This window comes from Lissotriton helveticus, chromosome 1_2, assembly GCF_964261635.1.
Source record: "Lissotriton helveticus chromosome 1_2, aLisHel1.1, whole genome shotgun sequence".
In the NCBI taxonomy this organism is placed as follows: Eukaryota; Metazoa; Chordata; class Amphibia; order Caudata; family Salamandridae; genus Lissotriton; species Lissotriton helveticus.
The window spans coordinates 334702030-334724923 of record NC_136058.1 but is presented as its reverse complement, the minus strand read 5'-3'; the positions used below and the strand labels follow the sequence as shown (position 1 = coordinate 334724923).

The window sequence follows — 22894 nt, the reverse complement described above, 5'->3', positions numbered from 1 at the left end:
ACAGTCCATCTACCAGCAGGCCCAGGCATCCAGGGCCAGGCCCATCAGCCAATCACGTGCTAGCAGACTCACTACACAATTATGCCAACTTCTAAAAGTGGCGCTTCTGGACTAGATACAGCCGTGCCGCATATACCATTATGCAGCATTCAGTCTCACGAGTTCACACATATCAAAGTCGCCCCTGCACTCCCCACGCATCAGGAATCTACCATGGGCATACATATTTCCCATTCATTCCTATGGGAGGGCAGGGCGCTCACCATCCATACACAGAAAGCACACGCACTTTACACTGTACCACAGTGACAAAGTGCGCAGAGGCCTAAAATCACCAACCCAGGTTCCAAAAACAGGCTAGGAAAAAGCAAAAAGTCACGGGGTGAACCTGCCCAAAGGACCGGGTCCAACAGTCATCCTAAGTGCAATGGGGCGGGGTCAGTGATTTGAGGGGGGGGCATGTGGGTGGGGGAGGCAAAGGTGTGGATATGCAAACTAATTAGCCGTTTCAATGGAAAACGTGCTGTCTATAAATGACAGTGGCTGCCACACGGTGCTTTGTTCCATTTAAAAAATCGCCCGCCTCATGTCCTTTAAAGACAGGTGGGTCGAGAAAGTGTGCGGTTCATAAAAGTGGGTCGTGGGCCCAAAAAGTTTGGGAAGCACTGCTGTAGAAGATAGACTGTCTCAAAATGGACAAAAAGATTTTGGTTTAAGATTTTTTTAAAGCGCTTTCCAATAAATTTTAGTAATATGCAATTACACTACACATTGTTATGGGTCAAGGGTCTCCATCAATTACAGTCAGCGCCGGACTCCAAGCAGCCTTCACATTGCGGTATTATCTCTCTACCTGTGTTTGTACTCGTGTGTAACATGCACCCGTCACTTTCTCTTGTAACACACTGTTTTCTACCTCTTACATTTGTTTATTTTCGATACCTGCACAAGTGCCACCATGGCCTACGTAATGTTTGTTCTTGTGCTTGAGGGCCCTCCATATATTGCAGTATTATACCTCTGTTTACTTTGTACGCTTTTGTAACCTGCACACGTCACTTTTTCCTCCTGTAATGCAAAGTTTACTACCTCTTGTATTTTGTTGGCTCACGATTGTCATTATTGCTTCATTCAATGTAACGTTTGCTTTTGGTTTTTTTTCACTTGTAATGTTCTCATGTATCCGTTCTGTTCCTATTGTGAAGCGCTCTGACACCTTCGGGTAAAGTCCGCGCTATATAAAAACGCACAAATAAATAAATAAATAAATAAAAAATTTGCAGCCCTGAATATCTCCTGCCCTTGTTAGGGAATTACACAACGACCACTAACAAGGTGCTCAACTCAACAAGCCTGCTCAGACAGTTCATATTCCATCTCAAGAACCATGACGTCAGAGCATCCGTCTCCAGGGAGACCAGCTCTGTCCAGATGGACCTGGAAGGGAATATTTGTGTCACATTGCAATGGAAGAACTACTTTGGTCTAAAGTCACTCACTTGGAAGTTTAATGTTGGAAGCAGAATGCTTTTTTGAGTTACAATATTTAAGTGATTGAAAGCTTTTTACTCAAATAAAAAATGTAAAGGGTCCAGCAAGATTTGAACTCGCGACCCCTGGTTTACAAGACCAGTGCTCTAACCCCTGAGCTATGAAGCCCTATACGAGTAGTCACAATGTGGTATATTTTTTCAATAATAAGAAGGTGTTCACCTGGGGTGACAATATGTGGATGTCAGATCAGTTACAAAAGAGAATGAATGGAAAAAGTATAAGCTTCCTCTCTTCAAAGACTAGTCATTCCCGTGCAGTGTAATTCAGAAATAGGCTCCACTGCATACAATTAAGCAAACAGCACATGCAACACATTTAAAACAACCTGTGTGACCAGTCTGGGCTTAATGGCCACAGTCGTCAGAATAAAAGTATTCCAGTTCATGTTTTTCCATTGTTTGCCGGTGTAAACATAGCCCAGACTTCATAACCTATGCTAAGGTGTAGGTTTAAAAATAAGGTAACAATAGCCTTCACATACGTGTTTCAGAGAAACAAGAGCTTAAACTGTAAATGTCCCCACTTGTAGAGGTATTGTTGGACCCGGCCTCATGGCGTGGTCCTACCCCTCCCGCATGGCGGGCCCGGGACGTCATCGGCCCTCCATCGATCCGCTGTCGCCCCCTTGGCGCTACCCTACACGAACCCTCGACAGGAGCAGCCACCCTGGCAACCCCCGGCTCTTCCCCCTGGTACACGGTGAACCCTCCGCGCCCCAACTCTGCAGGTCCGGCTACCACTCCGGACCACCACGCCAGGCCCGAGGCCATCTTGGGCCCATCGCGTCCCGAGCACGTGGCCTCGGCCCCAACCCCAGCAAAGCCCCGACATCGAGGCACCAAGATCCCCCCAGGTGGCAGAGTGGCCACTCTACGGATTCCCGCGGAAGGGAGTTTCGATGGCCCTCCAGCCGTCCCTGGACGCTTGGTATTGATCGCCCTCCGGCCTCCCTGGGCGCTGGCTCCACCCCCCTGCTGGGTGTCTGGACACCACGATCCCGGCCCCTCTGACCCCCAGGTGCGAGGGTCCGGACATCAAAGGACTCCAGTCCTATATCTGGGCTAGCCCTGGATTAGGACGGCAGTTGTATCCTGGAGTCGAGAGCCCTGCTGACGCTGTCGCGGCTGACCCCGAGAAGGACTCGCTGCCCTGAATCCTGAAACCACCTTGGGAGCCTGCTGGCGCTGCCCATCTTTGCTGAAACCACCTTGGGAGCCTGCTGGCGCTGCCGCGGCCCATCTTTGCTGAAACCACCTTGGGAGCCTGCTGGCGCTGCCGCGGCCCATCCTTGCTGAAACCACCTTGGGAGCCTGCTGGCGCTGCCGCGGCCCATCTTTGCTGTAACCACCTTGGGAGCCTGCTGGCGCTGCCGCGGCCCATCGTCGCTGAAACCACCTTTGGAACCTGCTGGCACCGCCGCGGCCCATCCTCGCTGAACCCACCGTTGGAGTCCTGCTGGCGCTGCCGTGGCCCATCTTCGCTGAAACCATCTTGTGAGTCCTGCTGGCGCTGCCGCGGCTCGACCTCTCGGAACCCCCCAGCTCGAGGATTGAGAGCTGTGCGCAGGGTATCCCTACGCGCAACCAGAACTGAGACTGACCCGCTACCCTGTTCCCTGTTTACGAGACTTTACGGATCACTCGATCCGCTTGTACATATTGCCGAATCATCACCCTTTATTATTGATAAAGCCTAAGAACTTATCCTCTTGTGTGGTGTCCATTTGTAGTGGTGTGCTTGCTCTGCTGTACGATCCTAGGAGAGGAACCTCGCTCAGGAGGCCTCTCGACAACGCTCGGCCACTTCCAGAAGGAGGGGTGGACCTAGGGGTGGTCAGCCAGACATCTTCTGCCTCCCCCGGGAACGCCTTTCTAACAGGTATAAACACACCCCCTCACCTCGAAGTCACCACTAGTTGTATGAACTCCTAATTCTGAGAAAACACGGAAACAATGTGTCCAGGATCACACAGTTCATGGCATTGAGGAGGGATCAACCAAAAGTCTACAAATGTATCCGTTGTCAGTGGCTGCACACAACAGACACCTGTGGTAACCGCGCCAGAGCCGGTCTGGAAAGGACGCCTTTCGGCTGAAAAGATAAAGTATAATCGAATGTTCCCTGATATGTATGCTCCATGTAAATATAATCTTTAATAAAAATTACAGAAATAAAAAAGAAAAAAGTATAATCGAATGTTCTGTTAAATAAAACAAAAACACTCTAAAGATTACGCTCCTATAGAACATGTCCCTGCACCTGCATTAATTTATCATATGTTTTCAAAAGCGTGAAGTGTGAGGAAAAAAATGAACTTCCCTGACCGGGAATCGAACCCGGGCCGCGGCGGTGAGAGCGCCGAATCCTAACCACTAGACCACCAGGGAGCGTGGCATCATGCAAAGTAACGTTAAATACCTGCAGGCTCAGCAGTGCACGGCAGTGTTTGCACAATCAGGCACTGGTAGTTTTCATACAGGTTTTCACCGTCTTGCTGCCTGAACCCCAGAGTTACATAAACACTCAGCACACGCGCAGCCCCTGCACAGTAAAGAAGGAGCAGCAGGAATGAACCCAGCGGCGCGCGGAGGCTGCGCTCAGAATACCCGAGCAGAAGCCAATGCCGCCCATCAGAGGAGCTGAGAGAGAAATATCCACGGGTCGCGGGTGTCTCAGACAGATCACACGTGTTAAAGGAGAATGCGCGAATAACCAGAGCACCCCCAGTAATCAGGGCTCGCGTCTTTTTATTACAATTCACATCTCATGAAAGAAAAGTGCTCGCCCATTACCGTCACTTAAAGCTCATTTCTGCCTCAAATCTTTTTATTATGAAGCTTATGCATTTGTTAAATCAAAAGCAGCGCCGTGAAGACGAGCGACAGCGAGAGCGCTAGGAGGGTGAAATACACAGTGAAAGTGGGGGTGCAAGAATGGACATGAAAGAAACACTGCAAGGGCCCCGCCCGTGGAGGGCATGAGCCTGGGGGGGGGGGGGGGGGGGGCGAGCACGTGGAGGATATGAGCCTCTTGGGGGGGGGGGGGGGTGCGGGGGCCGAGCCCTTTCGAGGGTGCGAGGGGGGAGGGGGGAGCCCGGGGCTCCTGCGGGGGAGTGTGGATGGAAGAAGAGCTGTTTCTTCAGCCCTTTCGAGGGTGCGGGGGGGGGGGGGGGGGCTGCTGTGGAAAAGAAAGTCTCCGTTCTAGGGTTAGGCGCATTAGCAAACCCTTGAGTTGGTGTCTAGAGACAGGCGGCGAGCCTGGGCTCCTTGTGCCCGCTTCTCATGCCATATAGCGCCTTGTCAACTATACCCAGCCGAGCCTTCGATAGCTCAGTTGGTAGAGCGGAGGACTGTAGTGGAGTGTCTGTCATCCTTAGGTCGCTGGTTCAAATCCGGCTCGAAGGACTTTTGCAAACTCTATATTTTTTCCTCTGCTTTACAATAGAAAGCGCCTCTTTCTCAGACCCTCGCACGCCGGGGCTTTTCCTGCCTCCTCTCTTCACCTTTACAGCCCAGCTCTCTCCTCCGGCCAGGGGTGGGGTGTCTCCCCCCCTGTGTGCAGCCCCCGCTGCAATCCCCCATCATCAGACGGAGCCGGGGGCCCCTGGGCTGAAGAGCCGGGCCGGGCCCCGTCTGAAGCAGCCCTGGGAGCTGGTTGTGGAGACTGTGGCATCAGGGGATGCTGCTGCCTGCTGAGAGCGTCTGCTGGGAGGCGAGAGGGTTGGTGTGAGGGGGGAGGGAGTGTGTGGTGGGAGGGAGTGTGTGTGTTTGTTCAGCCCGTGGCCCCCTGCGTTGGTGGGAAGGAGTTGAAAAATGAGACGCATCAGTCAGGGGCGGCTGGTGACATTTGAAAGTGGTGGGGCGGAAACTGATAATCATACTGCACCGTAGCGAGCGAGCGTAGCGAGCACGCCCGAACCCTCTAAGGAGGGTTCGGGGGGATTTCCCCCCGAGAAAATTTTGAAAAAAGTGGGAAAATTTTGCATTTTCAAGCAAATTTGAGTAAGCAGGAAGGTTAATAAAGCAATTGTGAGAGTGCAGGTATTACATTATTAAAGAGCTGTCATATAACATAGGTAGCTGCTTATTCAGTATAACCACAGAGCTTCATAACAGACTCCTGCAGCGCTTAGGAGAAAAACGGCCCGAGGCGCTGGTCTGTGACCGAATCAGGGAGGGTGCGGGCCCGGGGCTTGAGACACACTCGTGAGAAGGGGGGTGCGCACTCGCAGTCCTTCAGGAAGAAGGACGGTCAGGCGAGAAGAGGGTGCGAATGCATGGGTGAAATATGTGAGAGCATGTCTCCTGTCCCGGGACTATATATGAGACAGCATGAACCCACACAGTATATGAGACAGCATGAACCCGCCCTACACCCAAAGACCAGGGCTGTTCTGAAGGGATCAGGGCAATGCAACTAAGGGCCAATAGATGTTGGGAACTATGCATAGGATGTGGCAGAATGTTAACTTGCCCCAACTGCCTGACAAGTTAGTGGGAAACTGAGAATTCAATGCAGGTCTCTTAATGAGGCCGATTGCTTTTTTACAGGTTTAACGGTAACCTTCCTTCCCGTCGATGCCCTGCAGTTAAAAGGCTGTGCAGTAAAAAGTAACAACATATTTTAGCTTTTAATTATTCATCCAAGGTTCAGGACAATCCCCAGTTGGCAGCATTGGCATAGGCACAAATAACTATCTAGCCAACACTCAATACACTGCAGACTTGTAGCCTAGCGAAAAGCAACAGACATGCAGGTTGTTACGTAGGTAGTGTTTTCAAGTAGGCATACTACTCAGAAAATTCCCATCCTAGAGCGCAGGAACGAAACTGTTTGCAAGATTTCCTGTCCCATCTAGCATAGATGGACAAGATACAGAGATTAAAGGCGAGCTCTTGTAAACCGTTCAAAAAACATTTCTAAAGACTCGGATAAGCAAAGAAGCAAATCTTAATACCAACTCTGCATATTAACACGTTAACAGTCCCTTCCAGGCTTAAATCTAGCCAGGATGGGCATGGCGAAAAGGAGGAGCTGGGCAGATAAATCTGCAACCTTCTAAGTGTAAAAATCAGTCTTCCTGAAGTGAAACCAGTTTTAGTGCAGACCTCAACATTGCCCAGTGCTACCTACAAGTGCTACAGGTTGCCTTTTTAAGATTGGAAAAATCCTTTGAACTCAATGATAATGATAACCAGCACCCTCACCCCCACAAACAACCCGAGAAATCTAGTCTCCCTAACCCTATTTCAAAACCAAGACAAACACATCCACTTCCACATGTTGAGTTGAAGATGAAAGAGCTGTAGGTACTGGAAGCCGCACATTTCACCAGTGAGTGAAATGTCCTTTGAGAAAGCGAAGAAACAGGCATGTGAGAGTCTTCGTGAACGAAGAGACCCTCAAAAAGGCCAATAAGGAGAGCACCACCATCTCACCACAGAATTCATCATGGCAAACTTTAATAGAGCCCTTGTATGGTAGGTAGACAATGATGTATGTTTGTTGATGCTGCGGGTCACCGAACTCCGCCCTTTACGTGTGTTTAAAAATAACTTTAATAGAGCCGGGTTGCACATAAATGGAGGCCATTATCAAACAGAGCTTCATAGAAAGCTGCCGTACATTATAACCTGTTCTCATCCATGTACGTGGGACTGGTGGAATACGAAAGGAGAACATTTGGGCCACTATCTGCAGGCGAGGTCTTCCAAAACACCGTGTGGGAGAGATGCTCCCAGAATCTGCAATGCATGTCTGTGATGTTCTCAAATATATGATACAAAAACATCATTGCACATCACAAAAAGTCTCTTTCAATCATTTGCTGTAAGCACGCATAGACCCGATTTCTTTGTCCAAAGGAATCACGTAGTGTATACAAAATCCAAACTTTATTTCTTTTTAAAACACAGTTCTTGACAGCCGACGCGCGTTTCGCCCCCTATGGGCTTTCTCAAGGCAAATCTCCAATTTGTACGATACTTTATCTTCCAATACTTGCGTATTACACACTCCCTTTAAAGGGCGTCCGCCCAATATATATCATCCAAATCTAGTAGCACTCTATCAGAGGTTGCAGTTGTCCTCACTTGTTTTCAATGTGGAGCCATGATAAGTTCCAACATAAATTCCAAAGACTGTCTTGCACCGAAATCGCGATCAAAACCAGGTTCTCAAATATACCCTGCCCCTGCCCTCACTGAGAGGATCTGAACTCTGACCTCCAGTCCATCCATGGTAACCACAGCCTCCAATCCATTCTCGGACCGCCGACCTGCCAGACACATCCAGGACCTAATCTATCCATTCTAGTGCTCCCCGACCCCGTGCCACCCTCGGACTCACTTCGGTCCCCAGACCTCAGTCTCAGACCGCATAGAAAACCAAAGTAGGGAGTCATGCCTGACATATAAGCTTGACTCTGACTCGGCCCAGCCCCCAAACGCCTATAGCCCAGTCGATGTACGTGACGCACGATGCATTTGCAAACAGATCAGCCCACCTCTGTCCCTAAGTGCGTAGACTGTAGACACCGCGGCCCCCTCGGCCACGCCATTCCTTACTGCCTTCAAGAGCTCAGTACGATTTTTAGAACCATTTAATGCAGAACAGTTAACCAACCGGTCCCAGGCCCAACGCTAAACCTAAATATCCTCCTCTGTACGCACTCACAGTCAGGAAGTTCACTTACAAATTCCAAAGCCGCTTTTAGGTGAAGCTGCTTGGAACCAGAAGCAAGCAACTTAAGTGCGAAAACTTACGTGGACGCGAAAGCAGCACACAAGGAGGGAGCATGTCTGAGGACCCTACTCCCTCAAGACAGCGGAGAGGACAGCAACAAATATATATATGGTGTCTAAAAAATAGAGACAAGCTGCATGACGCCATCAGCAATGGTGCCAATGGTCCTGGTGCAAGCAAGGAAAACTACCCATTTGGCTGCAAGTGGGCAGTAAAAGTGAACAACTATCAGGGCATAGGCCGCTCAAGCCCATGGGCACCCCTGTCACTACACCAAAGGCAGCTATGCCCCTGGTCCCCCTAAAAAGCCTGTGACACAATGTATAATCAGAGCCACGGGAATTATGCGGCAGGGAAGGACCAAATTTTGCGGCAAGAAAACGCAAATGATGTGGTTTAATGTGGCACATTTTACGATCGTAATACTGCATGTTTTTGTCATCTTTGCACTTGTTAACACTTCCTGGGCATTGCTTGACCCTCATTAGCACCGGTTTAACACAAAAATATAGCAATAAGCAACAAAATGGTGACCAATCAAGCTTTACAGAGGGCCTTCCACTGAGGGGCAGCACGTGTTGCTGCGTCTTTAGTAACTTTTGAACCCTTTGAGATAGAAATGAACCTTTTTTTATTACAATCTGAAGATTATGCAGAAGACGATGGATTATGTGGCAGATGCGGCAAATGCATACTTAAGCGAAAAACCAGTCCTGTCAAGTATCACGCATAAGGTGTGACTCTTACGCATTTCAGCATGGTGTTCCGCAACACCGCACTGAAATGTATTGTCACGCATTTTTAATGCTATTCTGAAACTCGCCTAGCTGCCAAGGTTTCAGATTGCTATGTGTGACATTTTCATAATTTCAGTGTAATTATGAGTGACATTTCAACAACGATGAGTGACACTTTCTCATGAGCAAAATCAAGCAATGTAATCGTGCTAATTTCTTGCACAAACCACACAGGACTCAGGGTAACTTCTCCAATAGGCATAAATAACTCGTTTACCCATAAAAAGCAGGCTAAGAACAAATAGCAAAAACAATAAATGTATGCCCAAGTGGAGCCAATCACCCTTTTTGCTTCTTTCCACATAAGAGCCCTGCTTTTCGCACAGCACGCCCCACACAGCGCAACCCGTGGACTCCAACATGGAAGTGCAGCCACAATCACAACGGACCGCCATACTCCATCACATCATCCTGGCTGCTTTGATGTGGACAGCACCACAGCTGACCAACTCATAGCAACTCGGCGTCAGCTTTCATGAGGGAAGCTCCACTCACCACAGAAACTCACAGCTATCTGCAAAGAAAACAACGGTAGCCCATGAGGCTCTGCCACCATGTACAAAATAAGGTATCCGTTGAGAAAAGGAAAATAAGGAGGAGGTGGTAACAACTAACAGCACTGGTGACCCCGCTGTTTAAAATCAAACAACCATTTGCAAACTGTGTAATTACTTTTTGTTTCATGTGCACAGTTGATGTCGGTCTGTCAAAGTACTAGTAATCTAACAGTATCAATAAAAACAGCACATAAAATAACTTTCACAATTTTAACGTGATAACTTGCCTCGGATAAGGGGTTAATAATGTGGCTGTCAGGCATGTTAAAATGAGCACAGCCTTATGATGTAATCTTGCTCTATTTGGATAGGAAAAAACAACAAGGGGCTGCTTCAAACAAGAAGAAATAACTGATTAAAGCAACCCTTTCAGCCGGGGGAAAAAAAAGTGCATCTTTTATTCACTAACATGTAACATTCAATAAAATAAAATCCACAGTGCTCGCCTACAGCTGAGCACTTCGTGTTCCATGGCTAGTTGGGTTAAGAGCCCTTTATTTCAGCTCCAGACCGACTCTCGTCTCTTGCATGAAATGCCCTTCCCCTTAGTAATCACTGCATAAGGATGGCTCACAGGGCAGAAGAAAAACGACTGTCTCCAGGCTATTAGGACTGTATAATTAGGTTTGGTCGTGGTATTTGAAACCTTTCCTGCATAACAGAAAACTACGTGTTAAGTTTAACTACTTGCCATGGCCAACGTCACGTCGTGGCACATGCAGTCTCGCTTTGGTTACAGCCTACGGCCGCCCGTCAGCCTCGCCTGTGTTCATGCCAGGGATTCTGAGCTACTAGTATTAACACAAACGACGCGGCCGCATAATTACATGATAGCAGTGGCCCTGTATAATGCTGCTCTTGACGATTCCGGGTTCTTACTCTGTGCATACCGATGAATCTTTGTAGACTTTCAGGCCCAAGGAGCATTTTATATTGCAATGATGCACGCCCGGTCCGATCAAAAGGGGATTTGTATTATTAGCCCCTGCTCCAAAATGAAGCATGCTGTTCTCTGAGAAGCCAGAGTTCGCTGATGTGTGGAATGATTAAAATAAAGATTCACACTCATGGAGGAATGAAATCCAGTAAATGCAGAAAGAATGTGAGTCCTATCACCGGTCGCCAGGAGTACCTCACTTACCTCGCTTTTGTTACTATAGTGGCCTTCCTTCAGGTTCAGCTGTAAACCATCTTTCCTTGTGTGAGTGCGCAGCGCCGCTCATATAAGTGTGCGTGTTGTGCGTTGTAAGTCTGCGCGCGGTGTGTGGGCACGTTTTGAATAATGCCGGTGGCAGCCGCCCTTTGCAGGTGGGTTCAATCCTGTTTCTCACACATGGGTGGCAGAGGGTTATTAAGCACTGGGGCCGGGGCATTTGAATTTCGGAGCGGGATTTGTGTGTGAACTCTGAGACAGAAAGAGCAGAGGCTGAGGCCGGGCTACACGCTGGGCCATTGAGCGGCGGCTGGTGTGCCAGCCGTGCAGGAGCGGTGCTATACTGGCCGGCCCCGGAGATTATGTCTTTCAGACTGCTTTCGCGCGTGCCCATGCCTGGAGCCCCACAGAAAGGCTTCTTGTAATCAGAGCCCACATATACCCATGTCGAGGACAGACTAGTAGTGTGAGTGACACACGACACACCACGCACACCGACACACTTCTGGACTGTCTGTACTGGATTACTGTTGTACCCTAAATAAAACTTACTTTTTATGAGGTGACGTGACGTGACTCACTCGACAGTCTCGACTGACTGTGTGGAGACAGTACTGCAGCAGGCACACACGACTCACGAGGAGGGTACGTACATACATGAAGACAGAGTACTTCTACACACTCTCCTCTCGACTCTCTCAGTCCTCGTCGTGTGCTGTTTTGACACGCCAGGCGCGGTGACGTGCATACGGCGCAGCATTACCAGCGCCACTGCAAAAGGATTGGCTAAAGAGCAGGGTAAATACTGCCCATTATGAGACCCGGGAGAGCCGGGTCCCTGCCTGTTTGTGTGCTGTCGGGGAGGAGGAGGGGGGAAGGTACTACTGGGTGTGCGCATGCGTGGGCCAGTCAAATAAATGACTAGCCCAAAATGCGCACACACACACAGTCAGTGCCTGCTGCGCTACCTATGGCTGCGCTGTCACTCATTGCCGCAGCCCCGCCCCCACTGCCTTCCGCGATTCCGAATCTGTCAGGCTTGTCCCGCTGACTCTCCCTGCCGCACACAGTACTGCGAGTGCGCTTAGTGAAGCGCAGATAAATTATTTTTGAAGCCTATAGTATTTACTACTTCCTGCAGCGTGCGGTCGTCCATGGTTAGTGGGGCAACGCCCCAACGCCCCTAATGGACGCACCGCCACTGGCATCAGTCACTTGCAGGACAGAGCGGGTTGGAGCCTCAACAAGGAGCTGCTCAGCAGAATCGTGCAGAGCAAATCCTCGTTAGTATAGTGGTCAGTATCCCCGCCTGTCACGCGGGAGACCGGCAATTCCCCGACGGGGAGACTGTATATTATTTTTATAGTTAGCCTATATTTTTAAAGTATGACGTCTATTTTTTATTTTAAATCTTTATGAACGTCTATTTGAAATGTCATCTAGAATGTGACACCCCTGCTATTGACTGCTGACGCTTTTCATTCAAGACATCATTTCCTTCAAGTGAAATATTTACTAATGCAGTCTCATAACTTTTAAAATCAATCACGGGCAATTTTTAAGTCACACACTTTTTCGGAATGATTTCTGCCTTTTCATTTTAAGCATCTGTGTACTTTATTGAAAAAAAAGAAACGTGCACGAAGGGTTATTATTTACATACAAATCAAAGTACTACATGATATATAAAATGCATTTTTTTTCTCCACACTACATAAATGAAAGGATGGTTCGGGCTCTGAATGAGGAATTGTTTTAAGAGTCGATGACACTTTTTTTTATCTCTATTTAGGTGCACTGGTTTACATTTTACAGGCACATTCTGAAAGTAAAAATACCACTGGCCTGTACGTGCACTCCCCACCATCCTCATCAGAGATTTCATATTCCCTAAATCCAGGCATGAGTACCAAATTGCTTTCAGGTTATTACAGTGTATTCTGGGACTTGTAGTCCTGTTTCTAACATTCTAAACTGAGGGCGAGAGTACCCAGCATTTAAAGCAAAACCCTGGGGTAGGTGAAGCGCTCATGCTCGGGTCTGGGCTAACTTGAGAGCTTTTTTGGGGGGGATCTGTGCATTGCAATGCACTGTAGCATTTTTTCTTTTAAAATTTCAAAAGATGTTATTAGAAGAGTTTTGTAAATACAGTACAGATAGAGTGAGGGCAATACTGGTGTCGGTGTACGTCGGTGAGGTTACATTAGGCGTCTCGATGGCATGCTTGGTCACGCGAACAGTCAGACAGATAGACAGTCACGAGCTTGGCGTATTCTGCCATTGGTGGTATTATATATCACCCTCGAAAGGTGTGAAAGGAAAGTGGGGAAAGAGAGAAGGAATAGGCGACAGGATGGATAGCGCTGTTGTTAGATGCCATACTACCAGAGTCTGCAGTATGGGGAGGCTGTGTGTGAAGCTACCGAGCCCTGTGATTTGCCTATGGAGGTTTGTGCGAGCCCAGGTAGGTGTCCAAGGAGTGCCACATCTCGCCCTTTGGGGTGGAGTTGGGTGTGTGTTTTGATGTTATGTTCGCTGCCCCTCTTAGGAAGGTGATCCAAATGAACCAGCTTTTTAAGGATGCTTTCCCAGTGTCTTTCCAGTTAGCTAGGATAGTTTTAACAGCCGCTGTGAGCAGGAGGTCTATTAGTTCGCTATCGTTCTTAGATTGAATTTCTGGAGTCATGAAGGCGGCGACTACCCCTAGAAAGTCTGGTTGCAGTGAGTACCCCATTATGCTATTTATGAATTCCCTTATTATACACCAGAATGTCTTGACCTTGGGGCAGTAAAAGATAAGGTGTGCTAGGTCTCCTTTTTGTTTATGGCAGTACCAGCATAGGTCGCTATCGCGGAGCCCGACGGCCGCCAGTCTGGCTGGGGTCCAGTGCGCTTTTGGAGGAGCCAGTATTTAGTTTGCGCTAGGGTTGGGGTGACTTTATTTGTGTTTGCTGAGGTCCAGAGGCAAATCTTTTCCCTCTCGCTGAAACGCCTAGTGTGTTGGCCTGCCCAGTATTCTAGTATCTTGGCGTTTAGTCTTGTCGATACCGGGCATAGGTGCGACATTTGGTGGCCAATTTTGTTTAGGTTCGCCGAGTACTGCAGAATTGATGGGACCTCCTTGTTAAGATCTGCCCTAGTGAGCGCCGCCCTTATTTTTAGAAAGCTGTAGAATTCAATATCTGGTAGGTTGTGCAGGTGTTTTAGGGTGTTGAATGTGAGCAGTGTACTGAGCTTTTATAGCTGGTTGGGAGTGGAGATGCCCTGTTCGTACCAGGAGTTAATGCTAAGTATCTTGTCTTTGTACTTTATTTTAGTGTTGAACCAAATGGATTCCCATCTTGTGTTTTTAATGCTCCTTTCCATTCTTTTATCAACTTTGAGGAGGGCGTTCTTGGTGTTTTTAAATATGGTGTTATTAGCCTTGGGGTGTTTATTGGCTGTGAGTAGGGCTAAGGGGTTGAGACCTTTTAGGATTGCTCTTTCTAGCGCCAGCCATGCCGGTGTATAGTCTTGCCCTGGCGATAGCCAGTGTATCCCTTGTTTGCATAGACATGCTCTCTGGAATGATTTGAAGTTGGTAAGGTTGAGACCTCCTAAGTTTTTGCTTAGTTTTAGTTTCTGTAGGCTTATCCTGGGTTTTTTGTCTCTCCAGAGGAATTTGTTTGTCAGGATATCTAGTTTTTTGTGGAAGTCTTCTGTGGTTATGAGTGGGAGCATACTGAGCAGGTAGTTAACCATGGGCGTTATCATAATTTTTATTGTTTCCACTCTGCCCCACCAACTGACAAACTTTGGTGACCATGTGTCTAGTTTCTCTTTCACCTTGTTTAGTATTGTCTTTTCGTTGTGGTCGAGTGTTGATTTGAGATCTCTCCCGAAGTAGAGCCCAAGATATTTCAGGGCTCCTTTTTGCCAAGCCAACCCTGAGGTTCCTAATACTGCCCTAGTTGTGTGCACATTTAGAGGTTTGCATTCAGATTTATCCCTGTTGAGTTTGTAGCCCGATACCTGTGCGTATTCCTCAATGGTGGACATTATGGTTGCAATCGAGGGGCCCGGATTCTCTGTTGTAATGAGTATGTCGTTCACGTATGCAGCTAACTTAACCATATTCCCCCTGATTTGGATTCCTTTTATTTCAGAGTTGACCCTGATCATGGACAGCAGTGACTCTAGGGAGAGTAGGAAAAGTGCTGGGGAAAGTGGACACCCTTGTCTCATGCCTCTTCCTAGGAGTAGCAGCTCCGAGGTACCCCCATTGACTACCACCCGGGATTTTGGTTCGTTATAGAGTGCCATTACCATTCTTCTATAGTTTTCTCCTAGTCCGAACTTTTGCATGCATTGGTCAAGGAAGGGCCACGACACTCTGTCAAACGCTTTTTCGGTGTTGAGTGCGATCATAACTGCTTGTTCGTTGTTGGAGGAGGCGTGGTTTATTAAGTGACATAAGACTCTCGTATTGTCTTGGGACATCCTGTTTTTGAGGTAGCCCACCTGAGAGTTATGGATTAGGTTTGGGAGCTGCGCGTTTAGCCTCGCCGCTAGGACCTTAGCATAGATCTTGCAGTCTACGTTAATTAGGGAGATGGGACGGTAGTTTTGTGGGTGTTGTGGGTCTTTGCCCTCTTTTGGGATGACTATTATGTTGGCCTCTGCCATTGAGCTTGTCATTTTCCCCTTATGGATACAGAGTGTGAAGACCTCTTCCTTTGTGGGCCTGATTAGGCAGAGGAATTGTTTATAGAACCCTGCTGTGTACCCATCCGGCCCAGGAGCTTTGTTATCTGTGAGGGCTGCTACTGCTTTCTCTGTTTCTGCCCCCGTTATGTCTTGCTCTAGTGATAATCTTTGTTCCTCCATCAGCTTGGGTAGGTTTAGTTTATCTAGGAGGCTGGCTCCCTCGTCTGCTTTAAGGTTTTTGTCCTCCCTGTAGAGGCATTCATAGAAGTCTTTAAAGACCTTGAGGATTTCTTTGTTTGACGTTTGCGATTTCTTATTACTGTCAGTTATCGCTGCAATCATGTGTTGTCTCTGTTTGCTCTTAAGGTATGAGGCTAGTGCTTTCCCTGCTCTATTCGCTGTACATAGGTTTATTGCTTTATATTTGTTTATCCACGTACCCGCCCTCTCACTTAGAATCTTGTTGAGTTCGTATTTCTTCCTGGTTAGTTCTGTCGAGGTCTATTACTTTTTTATTAATTTCTTTGTTCATTCTGTACATGTTGCTAAGTATTTTACCCCTGACTGTGGCTTTCAAGACGTCCCAAAGGGTGCCTCTGTCTGTGTCCGGGTTGTCATTGAACTCTAGGTAATCTTTTATGGTCTCCTCTATTTCGGCTACATTAGCCGGGTTTTTAAGGATGTCACTGTTGAATCCCCACCTGCGGCTTGCATGCTCGTTGTGCCTCCTACTGAGTGTTAGACTGATGAGTGAGTGGTCTGATATTGTTCTTGGTGGGATTTCTGTGAGGTCTATGAGGTGTGTGTGAGAGGCTAAAATGAGTATGTAGTCAATCCTGCTATATGAGTTGGTGGGTGAGAGTAGAAGGTGTACTCTCTGTCATCTGGGTGTTGGAGTCTCCAGAGTTCCTCTTAGGTTGAGCTTGGCGCACAGATTTCTCAGGGTACTTTGCCCTAGCGAACAGTGGCTGAGTCTTTGCGGGTGTCTGTCTATGGTGTGATCTAGTACTTAGTTGAGGTCACCAGCTACTATCAGGAGGTCATCTTGGGGGAGCTTACCCAGTCTGTTCTCAATATTTCCCCAGAATGCATTGTCTTCTGAGTTGGGCCCATATATGTTGGCAATGTGGATCGTCTCCTTCCCCCGCTTGAGGCTGGTTTTTAGGATTCTCCCTTCCTCGTCAGTGTAACTCTCATGTAGTGCTAGTGTGGATTTTTTGTTTATCAGTGTATTTACTCCCCTCTTTTTGTGAACCGCTGGCGAGCAGAGCGATTGTCCTATCCAGTTCACCTTCAGTCATTGTGCGTCCTCTGCTGATAGTTTAGTTTCTTGGAGCACGCACACATCGCTTTTCATTTTGCTTAGGTACTCTATAACTTTTCTTCTCTTGGCCGGGTGATTGAGCCCTTTAACATTGAATGAGACTACCTTAATGGTTTGGAGTGTTTGGTTTTGCGTAGTTTGTTTCATTTCTTAAACTGGGTATCGCTTGTTGGTGAGATTCCCTTATATGTGCCTGGCTGCCCTGCATGGTGCCCCCGACTTTCTTTAGCTGTTGCCTCCCTGTGGTGCTTGCTTTGTCGTACTGGATGGCTCAGTAAACGTTTGTGTCAGTCCGTAAAGAAGAGGGAGAAGATAGAGGAAGAGAAGGAAAAATGAAAGAAGGAAAGAATAGAAAGCAGAGACAACTGTACTCAGCGGCCCCCCTCCGCCCTGACCCCCCTCCTGCCCCACCCCCAAATGATTGCATTACGAGCGTACAACAGCAAAGTTCCACCCCTCCCTCCCCCCGAGGCTTGTGTTGAGCTGAGTCCAAGCCTTCTTTAAAGCTGACGTCTATCTGGCACAGGTAGTGAATGATGGAGGATTCACTTGTCGCCAATGTCAGTAGCTTGGCAATTAACCCGGGGAGCCCAGTTAAGCTTAAAGGATATGTGAGAGATCCTGCTGCTCTGCGGTTCCCTCTGGCCGCAGCTCCGCATGGTGCGCCCGTATTGTTGAGGTAGATTGTTGTGTCTTGAGGTAGGTCAGCTACTATTAGTCTGTGCCTGTCTCATGCGCTATGGTGCCTTGTAGTTCCAGTTTAGCACTGTGTCTGAGGCCTCAGTTGTGTTAGTTGTCCTTAGCGCCATCTGTCTCGGTGTTGTCTGCCGATGCTCTCCTTTTTGCCGCTCCTGGGCTTTGGGCTTTCATGTCCACTGGTGCCGGGCCTTGGAGGTATCTTCTCAGTTCGCTAGGGTCATCAAAGACCAGCGTTCGCCATTTGTCTGTGATTCTTAGTCTAGCTGGCCCCGCAAAGCTAAAGGTGACATTATCTTTCCGCATCCTTTCCCTTAGCGCCAGGAATCCCTTCCTAGTCTCCACTGTTTGCCTTGAGAAGTCTTGCGTAATTATTATTTTGTTGCCGTTCCATCTTAGGTTCGGGTTTTTCCTTGCCACAGCAAATATCGCCTCCGTTTGGTTTGATCTTAGGGGCTTGCAGATGATTGGTCTTGGGCCGCGACCTTGAGGTGGTTTGGCTGCTGGCACTCTGTACGCTTTATCTACTTCAAATTGTCTGTCAAACATGATGCCTGTTAGTAGTGGTATTAGCTCTTCTATTAGGGTTGTGCAGGATCCAAGTTTGTCTTCTTCTCCATCGGGGATCCCTAGCAGTCTTATGTTCCCCCTTCTGCTGCGGTCGTCTTGTTCTGCTAGCTGTTTCTGGAGTGTGCTCGAGGTCTTGGCGATGGAGTGCAGGGACTTATTTGATTGGGCGTTATCATCCTCTATGTCACTGCTGCACTTCTCTGCAGCGTCTATCCTGCAGTTCGTTTTATGCTGATCCGCCCTCATAGCTGCTAGCTCCAGTTGCATATTGTCTATTGTCTGTTTAGTTGATTTGGCCAGGTCGTTACCTTCGTTGATTTTTTTGAGGATCATATCCAGGGTTATCTCGTTTTTTTGCTTTAATGGTGAATCTGGTGCGTCTTTTCTGTATTTCTTAATTTCGTTGGATAGTTTGCTGTCGTGACCTGCCATCGTTGCAAAGCCTCTTCTGGCTTGGTAGCTAACTAGTCTTCCGTCTTTCTGCTGCGTGGTGAGGAGTTTGGTTAATTCTGGCTCACCCCTCTTTGTGACATGGCGGTCTAGCCTGTACCTGCTAGGCTCCCGGATGGTCCTTGTCCGGGTCTTTGCTCCTGCCAGTTCCCCTCTTGTGTCGCCACCCTTTGCTTGGCTGATCTCTTGCCTCCTGTGAAAGCGGCTGTTGGGAGGCTTAATTGCAAGGCCCTTGTTGTTTGCCCCCTATGAGCTTGTTGACTTTTCAGCGCCAGTGTAGGATTGCATGTGGCATTGCTTTGTTGGTTGGTAGGCCAGTGATTCCGCTGCAAATGTCTGCCTTCTTTCAGTTTGTTGGCGCCCCTCGCTTATTGGTGAGAGGGTGTGGTCTGCGGCAGTGCTAGTGATTCTTCTGCACGGCTTGTGACCGAACGTGGAGCTACGGTTGTTTCTGCACACCGTTTGACTTATTGTGGTCTATTAGTGGCCCGATCGCCGTATTGCACCACTTGCTGTTGCTCTGTGCGTGCTGGCTGCCGTTGTTGTCGATTGCCGTAGTCTGGATCCAGGGCAAGGTGGCGGACCCCTCTAGGGTGCCTTCAGTTTCGTTTTTGTACATTTTATTGTGTCCGGTTTCTCCGCTGGCAAGGGTTTCCCCTATTCGATCTGTGGGTCCTTTCCCACGCTTCCTGGGCGCCTCTTCTTGCTCCTCTCGGATGCCTACTCTGCGGTGCCAGTGATCATTCGGCGGAGCTTTGCCTCTTACACGCCACTGTCGGTCGGCGGGAGTGAGCTGTGGATTCGATCAAAATGGCGGACCCCAGCAGCGAGCTTTCAGTTTCAGTATGGTTCCTTTCTTATCTGTTGCATCCCCCGCGAAGCCGCCACCACCCTTTCTCTCTTCTCTCTTCTGGGGCTTACTTGGCTGCTAACTGGAGCGTTGTGGGTTTTTACTGACACCTTTGTGGCTACCGCTGCCTTTCGGCGGACCTCTGTTACTTCCCAGCCGCTGTCTGTCAGTCGTCTGGAGGGGCGCAAAATGGCGGTCCCCAGCAGTGTGCTTTCGGTTTCGAGTTTGTTCCGTTATTGCTGTGAAGCCGCCCCCTCCTTCTCCAGCCGATCTGCACTGGCTTGGCCGTTACTTGTGGAGTATCGTTTGGCAGTTTTCTTCCTCCTTTGTCCCCTCTTCGTTGTGACTAGTTTTCTGTTGTTCCTAGCTCTTGCGCGCCGCTAACGGTTGAGGAGTACGGGGTGTGGCTTTGGCTGAAAATGGCAGCCCCCAGCAGCACTTTCGCTTTCTTCCTAGTTTCGATCTTGCGTGTCGCGTTCTCTGTGCAGCCATCGCCTCCTTTTTCACTCTTGCGGCATTTACTTGGCATGGATGTAACAGCCGGAGTGTTTGAGGTTCACCATGAACGTCTTGCGGTTCTTCTGGGGGCACTCACAGCCTCTCTGCGCCACCATCCACACCTACGCCACTCTACTGTTTGTTTCGGGCGCCATTTTGCTGACTCTTCGCCCGTCTCCCCCTCTGTGAGAGAATGTTGGCCAACTCCTGCGGTTTCTTGCTGGAGGGGGGTCTCGTCGTTCCAGCGTGTGCCCCAGGTGTTCCGACGTCTTTTGCGGGTCTTTTGATTCTGGACGGAGCTCGTTTCGCTGTTAAATTCGCCGATGTTTTTGCTCTCCAGTTCCTTGTGTGTTATGAAGGTTCCTTGCATCTTCCAGGGCAGGGATGGAAACTCGCCTGAGTTCTGAGTCTATTTAAGGTTCAGTAAATTGCTTTGTAGGGGGGGGCAGGGAGGGGGTGCGCCTCAAAGCAGTATGTTTTCTGTGTCTTTTGATGTTTTCCTAAGTTTAGTAAACAGTAGGTCGAGAGTGTTAGGTTGATGTGTCTTTTTTCTGCCTACTGAGTTCAAGAGCATATACAGCCTCACACTGTGTCTTGGAATACGTGCTCGGAGAATTACTTTAGGATTCCCTGGTGGTCTAGTGGTTAGGATTCGACGCTCTCACCGCCACGGCTGGGGTTTGATTTCCGGTCAGGGAAGGTGGCTTTTTTCTGTTTTCAGTGTGAGTTCTAGGGTTCTCTATTGGTTTTATTTTAATCGTATCTAAACACATTTTTTAAGGTTTTATATCGCAAAAATCCTTTATTACATGCATTTCTTCTTTGCTAGACTTGCCACTTGTTAATAAAATGTCACCTTTTAGAGACAGAGACAAAGCACTGATAGAAAAGTGAATGCTGGTTCTCCAATCTTATTCTTCACAATGGCTGTATTATCACTTGGAACAAGCATTTGCAATGCAATAGGTCTGACAATGCCTTTTATTTATGTTTTGGTTGATAAAAAATAAATAAACCGCATTGTCATTTACTATGCCAATAGCTTAAATTTGCATAAATGCGAGACCTTTTGCATTGCAAATGCTTGTTGATTTAGCAGCATCAAGCAGGCTGGGAATGGAAGTTTTACTTTTGTATTATAGTCTAGCCTACAACTCCCTACATGCTTAGGGTTGGTGGCTGAAACACCGTGGCTCGGAGGAATGCCCCCTCGTGTGGGTCCATTTGACAGCTACAAAAGTTTTCGTTGTGAGGATGTTCAGCATATCATGGGCATTGAAGTGACATCACTTCTAGTTGTAGTACATTAAATTAAGTATCCTTATACTGGGCATTAGTAACACCTATTATTTACAGCACCTAGAAACTGAAACGTGTAATATGTAACGCTATACAAAACAAGTTATTATTATTGGCAGTTTTCTGTACCGTGTGTATAGCTGTCCACCTAGCACAGAAGGAGTTAAGACCTGAAGTGGTCCGTTCTGGTCTCCCCTGCCCCGTGTCCTTTGCACGTGGCTTTGCAGTAGGTATGTCCTTCAGAAGCTGTCATCCTGTGCCCTGGGCGTGATTCCCTGGCTGTTGCGGTTATGATGAGAGAGCCCCACCGATTAGTGTTCAGTGATTAATGACAAGTCAATAATAAATAATTACCGTACCCAATGCAGGGAACAAGCATTACATTGTCTCTTACCTTGCTTACATACCAGGTGTATATGTACCAACTCCACTGTACTTTTCCATCGACTTTAGAAGGATTAAAGGGTGAGTCGGCCCTGTCTGGATTGAAATAAGTGGCCTTCAAATTACTAGTGCTCAGCAGCTGCTGAGTTACCTCGCTTGTAACTCGCTGCCTGCGCTGCTTGGAGCTGAAACCGGAGCCTTGCGGAAACACTCCTTGGTTTCGAAGCACTCACTTCGGGCTCCGGTTACACGCTGAGACGAGGGTGTGAGGGCCTGAGGCAGCTGCTACCCTCTTTTGGAAAGGCCCAGCCTGGCTCCTGATGCATACTGCTACAAGGGGTTTAGGTTTACAGGCCACGACGAGATGAAGGATAGAGAGAGGAGAGTGTAGCACCGGGGTTGGCAAACAGATGAGAAATGGGACAGGGTATGATGGAGCTGTCGATTTATTTCATAAGTAAAAAGCGCAAAGGACCCAGGGCGATCAAAGCTCGCTGCTCAAGTCAGGAAACAGTCCAACTGCGTTCTCTCGATCACGTACAATAAAAACTCCATAAGAGAACACAGAATCAAACAACCCAAACATTGTAAAGATACAAATCTAACCTAACAGACCTTGCCGACAAAGAGGAGTGGTGGTGGGGGCAGGCACACAGTGACAAGGAGGCACAGCAGCTTCCGCCTTGCACGTCGCTGCTCGCTCCCGCAGGCAAAATGCCGGGGAAGTGAACCTTTTCAGAAAAGGTGGGACATGCACCCACCTTTAGCTATTAGCGGGCTTTGATTCTGAAAAGACACACGCAAAAGCCAATCCATTGCATGGGAGGAGTCAGACCCACACAGAGTAGAGAAGAGTAGAGACAAGAAGCCTCGAAGGGCAGCGCATGCGCGCTGCGGTAGGCTCGACCTAAAAAGCATTGGCAAATCCAGGAGTCCTGTTTCTTTTCATTTGTGGGCTTTGCTTAGAGAAACAACACATTGATGGGCACTTCATTGTAAATCAGGCAAACTTGGAGATGTGTAGCCAGAGCAAGACAGAAATAATCTACCCTGAACACGCATAGCAGCAGCAGCAAGCGCGCAGAGGGTGAGAGCCTGTAAGTAAGTGTCCACGCAGGCAGCCCTGGAACCATCTAGAGAGAGAACTATTGCAAATGCTAAGCATTCTTATTCCCCTTTTTAAAGTGTCTGAGAAGTGCCTGCTTTACAATAAAAAATGCCTCTTTCTCATCCACTCACACCTTGGCTTTTCCTGCCTCCTCTCTTCCCCTTTACAACCCATCTCCATACTCCAGCTCTTCTCCCTTCCCACTCGCTGTGTGCAGCCCCCGC

The 22894-nt window shown here is 48.3% G+C and overlaps 3 non-coding genes across 3 annotated transcripts; 1 reads left to right on the top strand and 2 right to left on the bottom strand.

The window, feature by feature from the left end:
• Positions 1-1586: 1586 nt before the first annotated feature.
• On the bottom strand, positions 1587-1659 carry TRNAT-UGU (transfer RNA threonine (anticodon UGU)). Its single transcript has one exon. It is a non-coding gene; the product is annotated as a tRNA-Thr (tRNA).
• A 2210-nt stretch (positions 1660-3869) lies between these two features.
• On the bottom strand, positions 3870-3941 carry TRNAE-CUC (transfer RNA glutamic acid (anticodon CUC)). Its single transcript has one exon. It is a non-coding gene; the product is annotated as a tRNA-Glu (tRNA).
• Positions 3942-4872: 931 nt separating this feature from the next.
• Positions 4873-4958, top strand: TRNAY-GUA (transfer RNA tyrosine (anticodon GUA)). Its single transcript is given in 2 exon segments — positions 4873-4909; positions 4923-4958. It is a non-coding gene; the product is annotated as a tRNA-Tyr (tRNA).
• The last annotated feature ends 17936 nt before the right edge of the window (positions 4959-22894 follow it).